The 12,081-nt window shown below is 35.3% G+C and overlaps 1 pseudogene; it reads left to right on the forward strand.

Moving 5' to 3' along the window:
• Positions 1-1,768: 1,768 nt before the first annotated feature.
• LOC150032134 (zinc finger BED domain-containing protein RICESLEEPER 2-like) lies at positions 1,769-4,055 on the forward strand (annotated as a pseudogene).
• Positions 4,056-12,081: the final 8,026 nt, after the last annotated feature.

Below are 12,081 nucleotides of genomic sequence, written 5' to 3' on the forward strand. Positions count from 1 at the left end.
AGTATCATATACCCCATTTTCCTCCCACTGAGTGTTTTACCTAGGGTTAATTAACTTAGGAAAAAACAAGCTAATGATTTTAACTAAGTGAAAGTTTAATTTGCTAAAAAACAATACTTTTCATTGATGATTAAACAATTTTGATTGAAGTATTATTAAACTCTTTAATAAACCTTGATCAAACTTGCAGGCATGTATCAAATCTATCTAATTCACCATTCTAGGTAGGTTTTCAGGTAGGGGTGCAATGTTTTTGTCATCTTAAGTACCCTAGCCTAGACAGAACCCACCTTAGACAAAAGGTCCTTATAGATATATTTGCTACATATTTAATCTTTTATTAAAAAAATCAATTTAATCCTATTAAATTGATTAAAAGATTAAACTAAGATTTCTAATCTCATTAGAACTATGATTTTAGGTCTATCTCAATCATATTTTAAAACATTTTAAAAATTGATTATAACCTAAGGTTTGCATGCAACTCTTTATTATTGATTTAATTTCTAATTTCATTTACTTATAACGATTATAAATAAATGAAATAATTAAAAATCATTCATTACATGCTTGACATACATAGTTAATTATAACAATTATAAATTAACCTAAGGTAATGTCATGCTTCATGCAATCTCAATTTCATTACTAATATAGTAATCAAGGACATTAATAACATTCTTTAAAGAAAACATACATTCATACTTTATATTATAACACTTATAATATATATGATGCATGTATATGTTATTAATGCATGCATTTATATAATATAACAATTATACTATATGATGCATGAGCATGCTATAAAATTTAAATCGTGCATATTCTAATATTATAACACTTATAATATAAAATGATGCATGATAATAAATGCATAACCTATGGTGGAATTTTTAAATCTATATGGAATACAATATGATATAGGGGTGAGCATGGTAGGCCGATAAACCGATCCGACCGATCGAAATAGGGTCGGTCGGTCGAAAATCCATCAAAAATCGGGCGGGGTCGGGTTGGGAAGGAACCGCCGACTGTAGCTATCGGTCGGACTCCCAATAGGTTTGGTTTCAACCCGACCCGACCGACTTTATGAATTAAAAAAAATTATTTAATATATAATCAGTTCGTTCAGCGTTGCCGCCTCCCTCGCCTAGGGTTTATTTTTTCACTCCTTGCCTTCAATTCACACTCGCAGTCGCCCGCCCCTACTCGAATCGCACAACAAAAATCCTTCCTTGCCTCCAGTCTATGATTCCAAGTCTCCACAGGTCTTCCGTTCCTCTTCGCTGCTCCGGACCAGTTGTCTTCTTCTGTTCCTCTTCGCAATCACAGTCGCAGGCACGCCGTCCAGTCCATGACTCCAAGTCTCTACAGCTCGTCTTCTTCAATCTTCCGGACGGCTCGTTTCAGTATACAGTACACACTGTTTTGAAAACAGTGTTTTGTGCCTTCCTTGCTCAGTTGCTCGTTTTCGATTTTCAACTCGAGGTTCGTTTTCGATTTGCAACTGAAAAAAATGTTAAAATTATATATCAAATTAGTGGATGTCGACCTGAACAAATCTAAATATATGTATGTGCATGTGTGTGCAAATACATATTGCACTTCAATGATTAATTGTCCAATTAACGCATCTAGTGTAGTGAAAATGATGATAAAAATATATATATATTTGGCATAGAACTGATGCTTATGTAAAGCTGAAATTCTTTGAATTTTTGTGAATTGTGTGATACTGACGTTTGTCATGTTGTGGTTCAGTTACATGGCTTCAACGGATATGAAGTTTGATGGAACTGTAACTGATGCATCAAAAAATGAACGAGATGCAGAAGGAACGGATGGTAATACAAATATCATTGATGTTGATTCAGCAAATGAGACATCAGACGTTCCAAATCCACCGAAAAGAAGGAGGCGGTGAAAAAATCCATAGTTTGGGATCATTTTGAGAAGCTAAAAGGTGATCCTAATGACCCTCATGCTCAATGTAAATATTGTGGAGTTATCTATGCATGTCATTCCAAACGTAATGGTACTGGGACTATGAATAATCATTTGGAAAACTGTAAAAAATACCCTTACCAGAAAAAAAGAGATCCAACCCAAATGACATTATCTTTCAGAACTAAAGCCAAAGACAATGTTGGGGATAATACATTACAACTTGTATGTGAGTCATATAGTTTAGAAGTTGTCGGGAAGCATTGGTGCAAATGGTAATTGTTGACGAATTGCCATTCAAGTTTGTGGAGGGTAAAGGATTTAAGAAATTTGTCAATAGATTAACATGTGCAAGTCAACCTAGATTTTTTGTTCCGTCTCAGTTTACTGTGGCTAGAGATGTGCTTAAGTTTTATGTTAATGAGAAAAAGTGTTTGAAAGACATGTTTGTGAATAGGAAGTATAGAGTTTTTCTCACAACGGATTATTAGACATGGGGACAAAATATAAATTACATGGTCCTAACTACCCATTTCATAGATTCTAATTGGAGATTACATAAAAGAATACTTAGTTTTTGTCCAATTGAGAATCATAAAGGCGATACTATTGGTAAAACCATCGAAAAGAATTTGAAGGATTGGGGCATTGAAAGGGTGATAACTTTGACTGTTGATAATGCAAGCTCGAATGATACTGCCATTGCTTATCTTTTGAAAAGATTCAGTAAGGGATTATTGTTTGGTGGAGAATTTTTGCATGTTCGTTGTTGTGCTCATATATTAAATCTCATAGTATGTGATGCTTTTAAGAAACATAATGATTTCATTGAAAGGATTCGATATGTTGTACGGTTTATAATATTTTCTCCTGCACGTTTTTTGAAATTTAAAAAGTGTATTGAAATTGAAAAAATTTCTTGTAAGAGTTATGTGTATCTTGATGTTCTCACTAGATGGAACTCTACATATTTGATGCTTGACGCAGCTGTAAAGTCTGAAAAAGGCTTTTGATAGATTAGAAGATGAAGATGCTTCTTATAGACACGATTTGTCACCAAATAAGGAAGATTGGACAAATGCTAAGATGTTGATTAGGTTTTTAAAAGTCTTTTATGATGTGACATTGAAAATTTCAGGGTCTTTGTACACCACTTCGAATATGGTTTTTCATCAGATTACAGTGGTTCAGAATTGTATACGTTTGAATGTTGGTAGTGCAAATGCAATGCTAGTTGGAATGACCAATAGTATGAAGGCCAAATTTAAGAAGTATTGGGGGAACAATGAAAAAAATAATCTGTTGTTGTATGTTTCTATTGTGCTAGATCCTAAAAAAAAGCTAAGGTTTGTATCTTTTTGTCTTAAAAAAATTTTTAGGCCAGAAGTTGCCAAATCTATGGGAAATGTAGTGGAGTAATGTTGTAGACATCTCTTTCATGAGTACAGTATTACTCATACTCAGAGTGGGAGTGGGAGTGGGAGTACTTCTACTAATACACCAATTTTCCCAGCCTCAGAGACAGAGACCATGATTGATTGTGATCCAACTGAAAAGGTGGGTGAAGACTTTGTCTATGATACAATTGATCTTCATTTTGAAGATGATGAGACTACACCTTTCGAATAGGGGTCAGAGATTGATATTTATTTGTTGGAAGCGAATGTTAAGAATGAAGGTGGTTTTAACATACTTCGATGGTGGAAGAGGAATAGTCGTCGGTTTGAGGTTCTTAGTCGTATGGCTAGAGATATTTTGGCAATTCCAATATCTACTGTAGCGTTTGAGTCAGCTTTTAGTACAGGAGGACGTGTTGTTGATTCATTACGTTGTTCATTGGCTCCAAAAACAGTGGAGGCTCTCATTTGTACTCAAAATTGGCTAAATTCTGATCCAATAGATCTTGAAGTTTAGCATGACATGGAAGAAACTTCATTATTTGAAAAAGGTATTTATTCATCATTTGTATTTTGTAGTTGTAACTTGTTAGATTAGAATCTTAATGATGTTGTCTTTATCTTAATTATATAGGATTCAGAGTGGTTATGGACAATGAAAAAGACATTCAAGACCTTCCAGATTTTGCAAAGTTGTCCATTAACGATTAAGTATTTATCATTTGATTTTATTGTAATTGGGTTGTATTGGACAATTGACTTTATGTTTTATTGTAATTGGCTTGTATTTGACAATTGACTTTATGTTGTAATTCTATTTTCTAGTTTGATTGTATTGTATGTGTCATGTGAGTGTGACAATGTGTCATGTGACATTTCTATTTGTGACGTATGTATTAAAGGTTTGTTTTCAATTATATTAGTTTTGTTTTGTTTTGTTTTCAATTATATTGTAGGTGAGTGTGACTATGTGTCATGTGACTCTCGACTCTCATATTAGTTTTGTTTTCAATTATATATGAAATATGTATTAAAGGTTCTATAAGCAATTTATAACGAAACATGATTGATTAGGAAGTTAATAAATAGTTGGTTTTTTTTATTATTAAAAATTGTTATTTATAACGACTTGTCGACTTCTATCTAATAGCCAAAAAAAATTATAACGATATAATTTATAATTGCAATTTTTATTAGAATTTTAATAAATAAATATAATTTCTTTTAAAGGAAGAAAAAAGACAAAACCCAAAAAAAAAATGTTCTGACCCGACAAAAATCGACCGACTGGTCGGCCGGTCGTTTTTTAGCTCATTCGATGGCTGGGACTGGTTTGGATATATTCCAAACCGATCCTAGTCGGTTCGGGGTCGGTCTAATCGAAAAATCAACCCCGACCGGCCGATGATCACCCCTAAATTATGATATATATTGAAATAAAATATACATCACATGTATATTTAAAAAACTAAAGATTGATGGATTAGGATAGGACAATAAAATAAAATAAAATAAAATGGCTAACTATTACATTAATATAAGCCATCCGGTTCGACACAAGTGAATAGGGCCTTGAACCGCTCGAACCGGACGAACAGGAGAAGTTTTTCTTCATCACAACGTCGAAACGCTGGGCCTAGCATCATGACGCTACAGAGAAATTTCTCTGGTCTTCTCCATTTGCTACTCAGAGCGTCGCGACGCTGCGATGCAGTCTACTACTGCACACCATCGATCTTCTTCGATTCGATGTCCAAATCTAGCCCCAAACCACCAAAAAACCTCCGAGAACATCATGAACAACTTGATATACAAGTGGTATAGATTCAATAGCAATTACTCGCCCCAAAAACATGGGTCCTTACAACTAGATTGTAAAGAAAACAATGTTGTAAATCTATGCCCTATCCTGAAAACATCCATCAATCAAACCGCCTTCAACAATAGCCATTCATCACATGAATTTACACAGAATGCAGCAGAATAAAAACATCCACCATCACTTTAAAATTAATTTTTAAAAAAATGGGAATTTGAGATCAAGCCAAGGCTCTGTTGGAGGAAAATTGAGGATGGGGTTGTGCACGCAATCATGCATTGTGCTGCATGGCTTAAGCTATGCGTTTATGCCCATGCGTCAGAGGTCATGCGTTCGAATGGAAATATGCAATGACCACGCGTTCCTATCACAAGTTTTCTTACGTTCGCGCCAAGTATAATGCAAATACAAGTTTCTCGGGTAATCTGAGGTCGAACACAGGGACTTGTCACTCAATAATACTTGTGAAGCAATGCGTTTGAGGCGATGAATAAAGAAAAATAAAAAGAAGAAGTTTAATGGATTTACACACTACTCCTACTCCTAACTAAACAGATTGAGCAAAAGAAGACTCGCGATGATAATAGGTAGATACACAACAACCATTAACGCATAGTAATGTTTATTATCTTAAATCGCTCGAGTAATCCTAGCTCGTCACACTAACGTATCGCACACCTCTCAGTGGTCAGCCGCATGACTATATCTCTATAGTGCATGGTTGCGTCGAACATAAGATTGTGCTTATCTCTAGGAACAATGCATACTTTGCTTTAGTGCGTTTCATCTCTTACCTTCTCAGACAGTTAGACGCGGCTATTTAACTTATAGACAAACATTGCAACAACCCATAGACAAGCATTGCTATAGCCTTTCACCAAGCAAAAAGGATTAACTCACTATACTCGCACAACGCACACCTCTCGGTGGGTTACTACATGCGTCATATCTCTAGACTACACGATTAAATATGTGATCGCCTTTGATAAATAAACGATGATAAAGATAAAGATGATGAAGAAGATGACATAGAAGGAATCAAGAGATGCATTGATTACAAAATGTCTTAATATCTTAAGCTAAAATGTAACACAATACAGAAGTTAGAGGAGAAATGAAGGACTCTGCGTCAAGGCTGCCGGTGGTGCCATAGATGAATGGTGGAGATGTCTCTCTCGAGCTCTATCTCCGGCAAAAGCTTCGGTCATCATTCGGTCTGGTTTGTGGAGGTGAAGAATTCTCACTGAAAATCTTACTCAAGCTCTCATCTGTGATCGCAAACCTCTGCCTTGAGGCAGAAGTTTGGATATCTTGAAATGAAGGTCCAATGGGCTATTTATAGAGTTTAAACGCCGACAGCTATCATGATTGTGTTATGTCTCACTGCTGCTTTGTCGTGATATGGGCATTGTCACATCGTCTTATCTTGTTGATACTCCTAAGAAATGCGTCCGAGCTTGATTCAGCTAAAGTATCAACGCGTTCTACCCATCTTGCGATCTTCTATTATGGCTATCACTTCATGGCCGCAATCTTCAAGTGATTATCACATTCACTTGATCACCGCAACTTCCATGCAATGGTCGCATGTGATCACCGCATGCATTCATCTATGCAATAGCTCGGTTTTCAGCGCATGCGTTTGTCTTTGCGTTCACCTGGCTTCAGCGCATGCGTTTGATTGTGAGTGCTTATTTAAAACGCATGCATTTGATTCCTGCGATAGCTACAAAAATAGACACTTTAGCACAAAATAACACATAATATTGGGTCAGTGAGGATTTAGGTGCTAGTCGATGCAAAACTCAAATTTTCACAAATTCTAAGTATTATCACTGTGTTTTCTACTTGTTAGCCTTCATAATTCTAAATAAAATGCTCATCATAACTGGCATTTCTGCCAGCTATCAGGCTCCGATACCAATTGAAAGAACCTCTATGAAGGGAACCGCAGCGGAAGTGGATCATCCCAATTCCCAATTGTTTTTTAAAAGAAATTTTACAGGACATGTATTTAGAAAAACAAATAAATTATACAACATGCCCAAAAAAAATTAAAAACCAAAAAGGTTTAGGAAAACTTACTCTTGAAGACGTTTTTCAATCGAATCCCTCGAACATTACCACAAAGAAGTCCTCAGTATTCTCTGGTGAGAATCTAAGAGGTGTTGGCTCTAGAGTGTTTTCAGATTTGAGGGAGAATGAAGAATTTTGAGAGAAAAACCTTAGGAAGCAAAAAAAAAAAAAAAACTTTGCAGAGAGCAACCTACTTTCTATATCATTCTTTTCTTTTTGCAGGCATATGAAAGAGAGACCTCCACCACTTCTTATGTGAGTGGTGGAGAGAAAAAGATGGGGAGGGAGTACTCCCTCCCTTTAATTACTTAAAATTAAATAATTAACAAATTATTTAATAATAAAATAATTAATAAATAATTTTAATTCACAATATATATAATAACCATCTTATTATATATTATGCAATCATTTGTTATACCATATATAACATATAACATATAGTTTAAAATTGTACCATATACAATATATAACCTATAGTTTCTTTTCTCTCTTTTATGGTATTTAATATAAATCATATTTACATTAAATTTTAATTATATGAATCTAATTCATATAATTAACATTCGAATCATATTCAATAGTAATTATATCATATATAATTACATAAACTTAATTATATCATATATAATTAATTCCCTCTTTTAATTTGAACAATTCAAATTAATCCAAAATTTGATTCTCATAAAATCCGATTAGCTACCGAGGGGACCTCATGAACCTGTAGCTTGAAGCTCCAATAGTTCGTGAATAATTAATTAAACTCTTTAATTAAATTATTCACCATCCGTTAACTGTCGGGAATCCCACTAAAGACCGACAGTTGCACTCTTCGCACTACCGATATATTTCTGTGTCCATTGGATATAACCAAACCACAGTACGACGACCCTTCACAAATTGCTTGTAAGTACAACTGGGTCAAATTACCGTTTTGCCCCTATGGTTACATCTAACTCCTTAAGTACCACTAATTTCTCTAATGAACAATAAATCATAGTCCCACTATGACTAACCCCTCTCGGGCCAAGAGAGGGTGTGGCGCCACAATGTTCAAGTCCCAGAATTAGCCTTGAAGGGAGAATTTTATCTACTTTTCTCAACATTGGGAATGAGTGAATTTCATCTTGTGTAGTTGTGTTCTCAGCTCCCAAAAAGATGAATCCCCAAAATGGTAGGCATGTTGAATTGGCTATTTGGCCACTCTCACCCATACAAATCAAAGAATCATCTTCATAGGTAGAAGTTCACAACTCACTCAGGATTCAGGTCGTGTTACCTGTGGTCATCCTGATGAAATGAAAGTCTCTATTAAGAACGGTGTTATATAATGAGACTACTCATTTCGTGGTCCGATCTTATACAAACTCCTTTGTATAGAATATCCCCGTTCACATGTCTCCACATGAATGATCAGGATCAGATCACTTGTAGCACTTTACAACAATTATAACATCTACAAAGTGGGTCATACTCGTAGTGTCACCAGGATAAGGTATCCAGCCTTATCCATCTACTACAGACCATTTAGGTTATTACTTAAAACATGATTCATCCGTATGTCTCTACATACATGTTTAAGTTACGAGACAACCATGGAACTTAGTTGATTAGTTTGTGATTAGTGCAACAAAAAATTGGAATAACATATCATATATTTTATTAAATAAACCATGAGTTTGTACATAACATTTACAAACTATAGGACCCTACGAGATTTAGGGCATCAAACCCAACATTTTGGTAGGAGTTTGAGGCTGGATTGCTAATTCTTGATTGATACAGTCGCATCACCAGATCCACTACAACCGCATAATGAGCCTAATTTTCCAGATTCCAATCCAGTAAAATGTAGTTATCATTTTCACGTTTCAAGCTATTGGGCAGCCTCGATTTCAACTGGTGATCCTTCATAGCATGGATTTCGGCCCCTTTTAACCAATTTGGAGGTGATATAAAGAGGAGAAGTCCTCTATTTCATAACAAAACTCTCCACCTCCGAATTCATCACTCTCCTCCCACAGATTATGCCATTTCAATCATTCCTCTTGGACATTTTCTCAACTTCTCAAGTCAGTAGCCTCAAGAAAGAAAGTTCCTCTGAGGCGTTGTGGCTCTAGATCATCTCATCCTGTGAAAGTGTGTAGCGAAGAATGATTCTTCCTAAAAAAAGGGAATCGACCTAAAGAAAGACTAGGAATCTGAGGATTTATCTCGAGATCCTTTGAGTTGTATTTCCCAGAATTTCTATTTATTCATTTCTTGTAGCTATGATTTATGATCCAATAAAGTTCGTTATTTTGTCATTCATCATGGGCTAAATCTTCCTAGGGGTCCCGCATTATGGATGCCCTAAGGTTATGAAAAAGATCGAATATAATCTTACCACCCTTTTTAATGAGCTACAGATTTACGAGTATTTGATAAAAATGAAAGGACAACACGGGGAGGTAAATATTGCTAGTTCCTCGAAAAATTTCCACTGGGGTTCTACCTCTAGGACTAATCCGCGTCTTCTTCCACTGTCTCTACGAAATGGAAGAAGAAGAAAGGTGGTAAGGGGAAGAATAAAGCTTTTTCATCGCTACTACCCACAAAGGCAAAAAGGTCAAGGTTGTAAAGGGAACCTATTTTCATTGCAATTAGGATGAGTATTGGAAACGTAACTACCCAAAGTACTTGGTCGAAAAGAGGAAGGAAAAAATAAGGTAAACATGATTTACTAGTTCTAGAAACGTGTTTAGTGGAAAGTGATAATAATGCTTGGATACTTGATTTATGAGCCACTAACCATGTTTGTACTTCTTTATAGGATTCTAGTTCCTGGAAGCAACTAAAGGCTGGAGAGATGACTCTACGAGTTGGAACTGGGGACGTCATCTCGACGGTTGCAGTTGGGAGCTTGAAGTTATTTTTCAGTTCAACGTTTATATTATTAGACAATGTTTAGTATGTTCCTAATTTTAAGAGGAACTTAATTTCAGTTTCGTGTTTGTTAGAACATTCCTATAATATATCCTTTAATCGTGATAAAGTGTTTGTCTCGAAAATTGGTGTTGATATATGTTTTGCAACAAACGGAAGTAACTTATATGTACTAAGGTTGTTAGTATCTAAAATGCTTCATAATGTTGAAATGTTCAACACTGCAACCACACAAAACAAAAGAAGAAAGGTTGCTCCAAAAGATAATGCTCATCTTTGGCATCTAAGACTAGTTCATATTAATCTCAATAGGATTAAGAGGTTTGTTAAGAATGGACTGCTAAACGTTAGAAGAAAATAATTTACCAATATGTGAATCTTATCTAGAAGGAAAAATGACACAACGACCTTTTTCTGGAAAAGTTTATAGAGTCAAAGAACCCTTGGAGCTTATACAATCAAACCTTTATGATCCAATGAGTGTTAAAGCAAGAGAAGGGTTTGAATACTCATCACTTTTACTAATGATTATTCTAGATATGAGCATGTTTACCTGATGCAACATAAGTCTAATAGACTTAAAAAAATTCTAGAAGTATAAGGCTAGAGTTGAGAATTTATTAGGCAAAAAGATAAAAATACTCCGATCAGATCAAGATGGAGAGTATATGGATATAGGATTCAAGAACTACATGATAGAACATGGAGTCACATCTTAACTCTCAGCACTTGGTACACCACAACAAAATGGTATATCAAAAAGAAGAAACAGAACCCTGTTAGACGTGGGTCGATCCATGATGAGTTATGCTTTTTTACCTATCTCATTTTGGGGTTATGCAGTTGAGACTACAACATACATTTCGAACCAAGTTCCGTCAAAGATTTTTTCTAAAACATCTTTTGAATTATGAAAAGGTCGTCAAAGTAGTTTACAACATCTTAGGATTTGAGGGTGTCTACCACATGTACTTGTGGAAAACTCGTAAAATCTGGGTGTCTAGCACATCTCAAAATTTGGGGGTGTTTAGCACATCTCAGGATTTGGAGGTCGTAAAAGAAATTGGAACCACCTTCAAAATAAGCCTCTTTGTAGGCTACTAAAAAGAAACGAGAGGTGGTCACTTTTATGATCCAAAAGAGAATAAAGTGTTTGTATTGACAAATACGACATTCTTAGAGGAAGACCATATTAAAGAACATAGACCAAGAAGTAAAATCGTATTAAATGAACTTACCAAAGAAACTATTAAAATGTCTACAAGAGTTGTTGAAGAGGGAGGCACTTCAATAACGGCTGTTGATATTGCTTCATCCAGTCAAGAACATCCTACTTAAGAGCTGAGGGAGCATCGACGTAGTGGAAGGATTATAACCCAACCGACTCACTATTTGGGTTTGATAGAAACTTAAGATGTCATACAAGATGATGACATTGAGGATTCATTGACCTACAAACAAGCAACGGGTGATGTGGACAAGGATGAATGGATTAAAGCCATGAATCAAGAAATTGAGTCTATGTACTTCAATTATGTATGACAACTTATAAATAAACCTAATGAGGTTAAAGCAATAGATTGCAAGTGGATCTACAAGAGAAAAAGAGATGTAGATGGAAAGGTGCAAACCTTTAAGGCAAGATTAATAGCAAAGGGTTATACCCAGGTTGAGAAAGTAGACTATGAGCAAAATTTTCTCGCCTATTGTTATGCTAAAATATACCCAGATCCTTTTGTCCATTGCCACATATTATGACTACGAAATATGGCAAATGGATGTCAAGACCGCCTTTTTAATGGCCATCTTGATGAGATAATTTACATGTCTCAACCAGAAGGATTCATTCAATAAGGTCAAGAGCAAAAGGGTTGCAAGCTAAATCGGTCCATTTATGGATTAAAACAAGCATCTCGA

This window comes from Benincasa hispida, chromosome 12, assembly GCF_027475165.1.
Source record: "Benincasa hispida cultivar pf3 chromosome 12, pf3_genome.v1.1, whole genome shotgun sequence".
Taxonomy (NCBI): domain Eukaryota; kingdom Viridiplantae; phylum Streptophyta; class Magnoliopsida; order Cucurbitales; family Cucurbitaceae; genus Benincasa; species Benincasa hispida.